Genomic DNA, 8,958 nt, shown 5'->3' on the forward strand with positions numbered 1-8,958 from the left:
GGTAAAAATTTTGATGAAATTGGTAAATTGATGTTTTTGATAAGAGAAAAGACATTATCTACATTTTTTGGATGACTGGAAGCCTCATGTGGACTTTTTGTGTAAAAATGAAAAAATAACTTGTGATTTATGGTTTTGATGAGTAGACAGAATAGATTATGAATAGAAGAGCAACGTGAAGTACCTTTAGAAAGAGAGATTAAATATATATTTATACTTTTAACTGCTATGAAAAATATCAGAATGTTTGTATGAATATACAATTTACATTACAGAATGTAAATATTCTTTACATCTTTTTTTCTTTTCCCAACTTTGTAGTTTTTTCTTGTACTTTTTGCTTTTTTATTTCCTTTTTCTTCTTCCTTCCTTCCTTCCTTCCTTTATGTTAGTTTGTGTTCGTTTTTAATCTTCTTGTTAAAATATAATAAAATAAAAATAAAATAATTGTAATAAAAATTATGTATATAAATCCTTAGCAAAAGGAAGACCATATTTCACAATTGTCAGTTGGATTTGGTGGAAGAGTTGTTATCCGGATTTCTATTCAAGTATTAGAAGCTGAGAACTATTCAAATAGTTCTGAATAACATTACACTTGAGGAAAAGTTGAAAAGGGAATAGCTTGAAGCTTCAAAAAGACAAAGGAGAAAGCTATTGGAAAGAGACAGCTATGCTTTGGTTAAAAGGAGTCAAGAAATATAAATAGCCTCAAGATGACTGAATGACTGAATGAGGTTAAAAAGCAACAGCAGTAGACTGAAGATACATATATCATGGAATATTTAAAGTTCCTGAGACTCCATCACTTCAAATATGGCAGTATTTTGTGGCAAGACAGAAATGCCTCACAGTTAATGTGGGAGTTATCTCTGTACCGAAGAGATGATGCAAAGATAGAAAACAATTATCTTGTATTACTATTTCATAGCCTTTCCTTTTTCTAGCACATCTTGGCTAGATGTGATATTTGGCATATTTGAAGCTTTGGTAGACTTCAAATAATTCTGAAATTCTGAGAGAACTCAGAAAGATTCCAAACAGAAATGTTGTAAAGCCACTGACAGTTAGAATACAGAATACAGAATAACAGAGTTGGAAGGGATCTTGGAGGTACAATCCACTACTCAAGCAGGAGACCCTATCCCTTTCTGGACAATATGACTGTCAGTGACATGATCAGATGGCCCATATGATCCTAATAGATACATTTAGTCCAAGTGGCAGTATATTTCAATTCAGGTAAAAGGGGATAGATACAATCCTTTACATGCAAATTTGAGTATCATATACATTTTATACGACAAAATATGGTATTTTATGACAGCTGCATTTCTATGATATTTATTTTTCCCGTAGAAGTTGCTACTCAAAAGAATACATAGATAGTTCTTTTGAGTAAGAGGGTAGTTGATTATAATATTTTTTCAACAACAGGAATTACGTCCTTACAAGAAAGTAACACTGAAGGAATTCAAGTTGCAAAATGATCATCTATGTCTGTTTTTCTTAACCGTGGCAAGTTTAAGAGGTAGGGACTTCAGCTCCCAGAATTATCCAACCAGAACACCTCTTAAACTTGCCAAGGTTGGGAAACATTGATCTATGTATTGCAAATCATTACATCTAAACAGAGAGTTATAAATGATTTTTCAAACACAATCATTTCTCCTTTTCTTTTTCAGTAAATAATCTCAGTTATTTCAAATCATATTTATAACAGAGGTATTGGAATCAATGGGATTGAAGTTAACTTTAGTGTAATTTCATTTCAAATTTCAAGGTGTTATTTTGATTATACTTCATTTCCCCATTTTTCAAAGTCAGGCTTGTTTTTTCTAAGTTTGAAAAAGTCAACACTAAATGGGCACATATATTATTTTATATTGTTTCTAATACATGCATTTTATTCTCTACAAGATCAAATAAAGAAAGAGGACCAACCCCTCAAATCAAGAAATCAAATAAAGGTTGATGATTTTGTTGACTTCTCTCAAACATCAGCTAGTGATGTAAACAGATGATAAATTTGGAAAGATGTCTATGCTTGGCAAGGTTAAGCAATGGAAAAGAACATGACAGTCGTAAAGTAGATCATGAGACTTTGTTCAAACATTTTCCAATGAATGTATGTTTTTAGCTATTTTTGTTTCAAAAATATGTATGTTAATAGCCCCAACAATGTAATTAGCAAATGATAATGGCATTTTTCAGAAATACAAAGTTGGAAATGCAAACATAAAAGGCTTGTTCCCATGTCTTTGTTCCATGTATTTTCTCAAAAATGGATAAATTTTAAAAACTCTTTTAATATCAAGCATATATTTATATTAATCATATTTAGGAAAAAGCATAAGATAAAACACCAGCTTTACAAATAATGAGAAGTAATACAAGGCTATATTAATACAAATGAAGGCAAATATATATGTCCCAGATTGGATCCTGCTATATTAATAACCAGGAATTCATATTATTAATAATAATAATAATAATTTTATTTCTATACCGCCCTTCTCCCGAAGGACTCAGGGCGGTGTACAGCCTAATTAAAAAACAGAATAAACATCAATTTAAAATAATTTAAAAATATTAAATAAATTTGGCTTAATTTAAAACCCCAAAAATTTAAAACATCCAATTTAAAATTATATTGCTAACCCAGCCTGGCGGAACAATAGGGTCTTGAGTGCGCAGCGAAATACCCGGAGGTCAGAAATCTTACGAATTTCCGGGGGACAGACATCCCTTTAATATTTCTCTCTAGAAAATTGTGAAAGTGTACCATCCTGTTTCTAAAGACTTACCCTTCAAAATAAGATTATTTATTTATGAAGGGTGCATTTGTTGTTCCTGGACATGATCCCGGGATCATAAAATTGCTTGGTTTTCTCCTTCTGAGATTGAAGCTTTTTCTTTGACTTCAGAGGATAAGAGAACTAATGTCAAATCAACCCCTTTGCCTCATACTGGCCACCGGGATGTTTCCCAAAATTGGAATTTTAGAGGGTCTAAAAATGGGAGGAAATATTACAAATAGGGAGGTATCTCCATGGGACTGAGGGAGTCAAACAAAATCAATGAATGTAAAAATGGGGAGGGGGGTTGACCACACAATTGAGATACCTTCTTGATTTCCCTTCTCCTCCCCCCAACTCTCCTCATCAAGGGTTCGGTTTGTTGATCCTTTTTTTCTTTCCATATCATCACTTTTCTTCAATTTCCAGCAGGGCTTCAACAAACAACAGAATATTAAAATGCATGATGTTACTCTATATGTAGTGACATTTACCTGTACATGAAGCCCATGACTGATAGAAGGATACAAACTGTTCAAAAAAACCCAGACCCCATAAAAGAGGAGATGGAGTTGCACTGTATGTAAAGCACCACTATATTGTTACAGAAATGCACGAAACCAAAGACAAAAACCTCATAGAATGCATATGGGTCAAATAAAAAAAAAAAGAATGTCATGGCCATAGGTGTATACTCTAGGCCACCCAATCAAGCAGAAAAAAAACAGATGTCCTTTTTGCTAAGCAACTATCAAATATATGTAGGAAACACACTACTATAGTAATGGGGGACTTCAATTACCCTGACATCAATTGGAAGACTAATTCTGCACCAAGTAAGAAATCAAATAGGTTCCTATCCAACCTAGCTGACAACTATGTTGTCCAAAAGGTAGAGGAGAGAACTAGAGGGACAGCCATACTGGATTTAATTCTTACAAACACAGAAGAAGTAATAGAGGGAGTTGAAACTACAGGAACCTTGGGTGAGAGTGACCATGTCATACTAGAATTCAACATAACGCAAACACAAGCAATAGAAGATAATACCAGAGTCTTATATTTTAAACGAGCTGATTTTAACTTTTGGGTGGAGGGGCTGTAATCACCCGGGTAATTTTTTTTATTATTATTAAAACAATAATGTATATCAAAAATACTAAGGCAATATGAAAATTTCAAAATTCAAAAATTACAATAAGAAATGTGAAAGGCCAGGTTGAAGGCACATGTCTGAACTCTTTTCATAAACCAATCTTAGTTACAATGAGAACTATGCAGGAACTCGCCTTTTCTTATGGGATAACATTCCTTGAGTGTCAGGATACAGAAGCAGTTGTCCATGATCTAAGCATTCATGATGCTGGTGGAATGTATAGTTTGACAGGGAATTTTTTTTTTTTTTTTGTTTATAGGATGCGTAATTGGAAAGACTGCCAAATAAATTAGACATGCATTTAACAGGGATCAGGAATTCAGTTTGGATGTTTTAAAACCAATTTGTTTGAAGCCATAAGATGGAATTTTGTCAAAAAGAAAAAAGAAAGGAGGTAGGAAAAAAAAAACCTCCTATACAAACACAGCTGTCCTGCAATAAAATAATGCTATGCTGTATATTATCTGTGCCATGACTTTTTCCAAGACTGGAAGTAGTGCAGAAATAAATATTCATGCCGAATATCAGTTCTAATGAATTTCACAGATTTGCTGGGTGTAAACTCAGCTGTAGCATTCATCAAAAACAGTATAGTCTGAATAGCATTTGAAAGTTTAGGGAACATATTTATTATGTCGCTTCAAAAAAGGCTGAGGCAACAGAAATATTGCAGCTGCTGATCATTATCCATGTTATCAAAGTCACTAGTGTTGTCTGTGCATGTAAACAGACTACATAGAAAAGGTGGCAGTGGGGCATCACCAATTAGTCACTCATTTGCATGGAGGAAACAAAAAACAATTTTCTTATTAAGCATGACCATGGGATATGAATGCATAGCAATTTGGAGGAACCACGTACCATTTCTTTCTATATGAAGCATAATTTTTTTTTAATTTGCTGTTCAAATCAAATTACATTATATTTACTCCTTTCTAGGTAACCGTAAACAGAAAGCGGTGAATGTTTGTTTGTTTGTTTTCATCCATTTGGACCACTTCTGAAGCTTGGCAAGCCACTTTGCAGGCTGTTCCACGATCCTCTGAAGATTTGGAAGAGGTCTGCACAAGAGACTGAAGAGAAAATTGGAATCAGAAAACAAAATTATTTTCTCTGATATAAATCAAGGAGAGGTGTATCTGCTGGAGCAAAGCAACTTTTGTCAATACAAGCAATACGGTCAAGAAACAATCCTTTGGTATCTGTTAGAAAATGTCAAAGGCTACGCTCTTTCTTAAAATTAATTGCTACACTATAAAATGATGATTACACAATACAAAAATACTGATGTAGGTGTAAAGATTTATGCTTGTACGTATTTGCTTATTCTGCTGTCAGACTTCCTCAGCACCTGTTTTGATGTACAATTAAAATAAACTGTTGAAAGAAATTAAAATTGTTAAGGAGGAATATGAAAAGACCAAGAAGAGATAAGGATATCAGAACAAATAGTGGAAATTGCCAAGTAGAGAAGAGAAGCAAAACCAAGCGAGACAAAGATCTCAGTATTTCAGACCTTGAAGATGGGAATACACACAAACAGAGAGAGAGAGAAAAATTTTAAAAAAACAAGAAAAGAATTCCAAAAGTGTCTCCAGTTCAGTGGGAGATTCTTCAAGTTGGTTTTCTAAAAGTCATCAAAGGACATATTTATTTTATTTATTTTATTTATTTTCAAATTTCTATACCGCCCTTCTCCTTTCGGACTCAGGCCAAGTAAAACACTTTATATACAAAAGTTAAAATAGATTTAAAATAATTAAATAATTTGGCCCATAATTAAAACATTTCAATTTAAAACCAATTTCAAATTTTAAAAACCCCATCATAAAATCAGGACAGCCCGGCTAACTGAAAGAGGTAGGTTTTAAGGGCCCGACGAAAAGTCGGTGACTAATTTAAAGAAAATCAAAGATGTAAGGAGTATATTGAAATTCTGTACAGTAAAAATATTAATATCCAAGGTATATCAGAATATACACCATTTCTGACAAATAGCAGTCCAGTCTTTTCTTGAAAGCCTCCAGTGATGAAGCCCCCACAACTTCCAAAGGGAAGCTGTTCCATTAGTTGATTGTTTTCACTGTCAGAAAATTTCTCCTTATTTCTAGATTGAATCTCTCCTTGATCAGTTTCCATCCATTATTCCTTGTCCGGCCTTCAAATGCCTTGGAAAAATAGTTTGACCCCTTTCTCTCTGTGGCAGTCCCTCAAAATTAGGAAGACTGCTATTATGTCTCCCCTGGTCCTTCTCTTCACTAGACTAGCCATACCCAGTTCCTGTAACCATTCCTCATATGTTTTAGTCTTCAGTCCCCTAATCATCCTGGTTCAGGGGTGAAATCCACTTACCTTCCTTACTGGTTTGGAAGTGCACGCGCATGCGCAGAGGGTAAAAAACACATTACTTCCTGGTTAAAACCAGGAAGTAATGACACCCAGGCAGGTGGGTGGAGCCTCACGCCGCCATTGCTACTGGTTCTCCGAACCACCTGCCACAGTCGCTACCGGAACTGGGAGCATTTCACCCCTGTCCTGGTTGCTCTTCTCTGCACTTTTTCTAGGGTCTCAACATCTTTTTTATAGTGCGGTGACCAAAATTGGATGCAGTATTCTAGGTGTGGTCTTACTAAGGCTTTATAGAGTGCTATTAGTACCTCACTTGATCTTGATTGTTTTTTAATGACATACAATCAATCGAACTTAATGTTTTCCATGTGTTAAAAACTCTCCAGATTGTCTGGAGATCTTTCTTAATTTTGCCTATATAGATACCTAGATTGAATCTGGGAATTTAGGGGTTCTATTTGAGAATAGTATGCTTTTTTCCTTTAGAAACACATTGATGTGTCTTTCAAACAGCTGGGAGAACAAGTCTCCTTACTAAAAGGTAAAAAATAACAGTAATTGTAATACACCTATACAAAGGCACATACATAAGGATTATCCTCCAAAATTGTTAAATGGCTTTTATAAGCTTTATAACCTCACACTTGTACTTTATCTAGTCTTCCTATGAAGGCATGTTTTTGAGATCAAGAATGTGGTTAAAATTTATCTCGAGTATTGTACTGATTCACATATATCATGTTTAAACCTAAAGACCAAGTGGCTGCATTTGCAGAAATATAAAACATGAGTATTTCTAATCTGGGTAAGGTTTTTGTGGCTTAAAATATAGTGCAAATTCAGCTGTCTTGGTTAGTTTACAGCTCCAGGTATTATGCAAATTCACAAAGTGAGCTAATTCTGTAACCAGACTGAACATATTACAGAACAGCATCATTGTATAATCATGATTTTCTTTTAATATTTATCTTAATTCTTTTTCTTTTTTCCCCCTTGGTTGTTTCATTTATTAAATGTTCAAAAATTATGTCTAATAAGAAAGACCCCAGTGAAAATTAGTCAAAATATCAAATGATGCACATTCGTTGACAAAAAAATCTATCTCACAAGGTGATAGTAAGAAATGAATAAAAATGCATTTCTTTAAAAAAGATTGAAACTAGTTTCCGTATAGCTCTAAATTTGTAATAGCTTAGTTGTTTCCCTAATTACATCAATGAGCTCTCAAAAGAGAAGTAGAAACTGTTGCAATCTTTAAGTTGCATGCTGCTTTCTAAAATGATGTATAAGATAAATCTAATTTATAGGTCCAAATCAGTGGTGAAATGTAAAATTTGTTACTACCAGTTCTGTGGGCGTGGCTTGGCGGGGTGGTAATGTGACTGAGTGGGCGTGGCCAACTTTTTTTTTTTTTTTTACTTTTAACGGCATTTTTTCTACAACTTCTTTGGCTGAAGAGGTTGTAGAAAAAATGCTTTTAAAAGGCTCTGACGATCCCAGCTGAGTCGCGCGATCATCAAAGGATTTTTTTTTACTTTTAAAAGCATTTTTTTGGCTGAAGAAAAAATGCTTTTAAAAGTAAAAAAAAAAAGCCTCTGATGATCGCGCAGCTCAGATGGGCGGGGGAGGGGCAGGGATTTTTGCTACGGGTTCTCCAAACTACCCACCGTCATCGCTACCAGATCGGGCAATCCGGTCTGAACCAGGAGCATTTCACCCCTGGTCCAAATGGTATTTCTATATGCATAATTGAGTATCATGCAAAAAGGCCGAAGAGAGAGGGGCATGCTATTTTCAGCTAAGCACTGTAAGTAAGTATGCATGCATCTTAAGTTCCAAAGGCATCCATAATTTAAATTTGCTTTCAGTTTCCTTGTTACACTTTCTCCTTAAAACATTCAAGAATATTAAAACTTTTATAAATGTTCTCTCATACATTATTAAAGACCAGCATCCTGTCAGTTCAGAATGATAATTTTAGAATAACCTTAACTGACCACTCTGGAATACCTGTGGCAGTTTCTGTTCTGTGAAATTCCTTGACATGGAACTTTTTATGTAGGTTTGTGTGTTTTCAAATATATTATTAAAGATAGAATATGCATCTCTGATGAATAAATTAACGTTTTAAGAAGTTTCATATTTTTAGCAAATCTTGGAATACTTAAGCTCAAACCTTAATGGATTAAAAGTCTGGGCTTGATTAGAAACTGTTGATGTCAAACTTCATAACATCTGGTGCCTCCTTTTTTATAAGTTTATATGGATACAAGAATAACAATTTATCTCAACACAAATCATCAAATAAGCCATTGAAGCTTCTTGTCAGGAGTTCTATATGTTTAAGTATCTGTAAGTAAAGCCTTTTCATCAAGACTTTGAAAATAATTATCATCTTCTGCTTATTTAGACAACCACTCCCTGGAATTTCTTTCCACCTGTTAATTCACTTTAATTCTTATTCAAAATCCATTGTGAAATAATTATCTGGGGAACAATTGATTTGGAAGCAAAAACCTCCAAAATGAAAAATGATGTTCTGAATCTTCCCTTTGGCTATTTATTGCTACCAAATCCTATGTTCTAAAACACATTGTTATTGTAATCCAGAGAAGTACTAATTCTAACAAAGATCTATTTATTAGTTTATGTGCT

At 34.0% G+C, this 8,958-nt stretch overlaps 2 long non-coding RNA genes across 2 annotated transcripts; both read left to right on the forward strand.

Annotated features, from left to right (window-relative positions):
* The first annotated feature begins 1,169 nt into the window (after window positions 1-1,169).
* Window positions 1,170-2,256, forward strand: LOC117671443 (uncharacterized). Its single transcript, XR_004592872.1, has 2 exons — window positions 1,170-1,242; window positions 1,921-2,256. It is a non-coding gene; the product is annotated as an uncharacterized LOC117671443 (long non-coding RNA).
* A 1,699-nt stretch (window positions 2,257-3,955) lies between these two features.
* LOC132712130 (uncharacterized) lies at window positions 3,956-5,350 on the forward strand. Its single transcript, XR_009622826.2, has 2 exons — window positions 3,956-4,348; window positions 4,894-5,350. It is a non-coding gene; the product is annotated as an uncharacterized LOC132712130 (long non-coding RNA).
* Window positions 5,351-8,958: the final 3,608 nt, after the last annotated feature.

Source organism: Pantherophis guttatus, chromosome 1, assembly GCF_059756535.1.
Source record: "Pantherophis guttatus breed Tessera chromosome 1, ASM5975653v1, whole genome shotgun sequence".
Classification (NCBI taxonomy): domain Eukaryota; kingdom Metazoa; phylum Chordata; class Lepidosauria; order Squamata; family Colubridae; genus Pantherophis; species Pantherophis guttatus.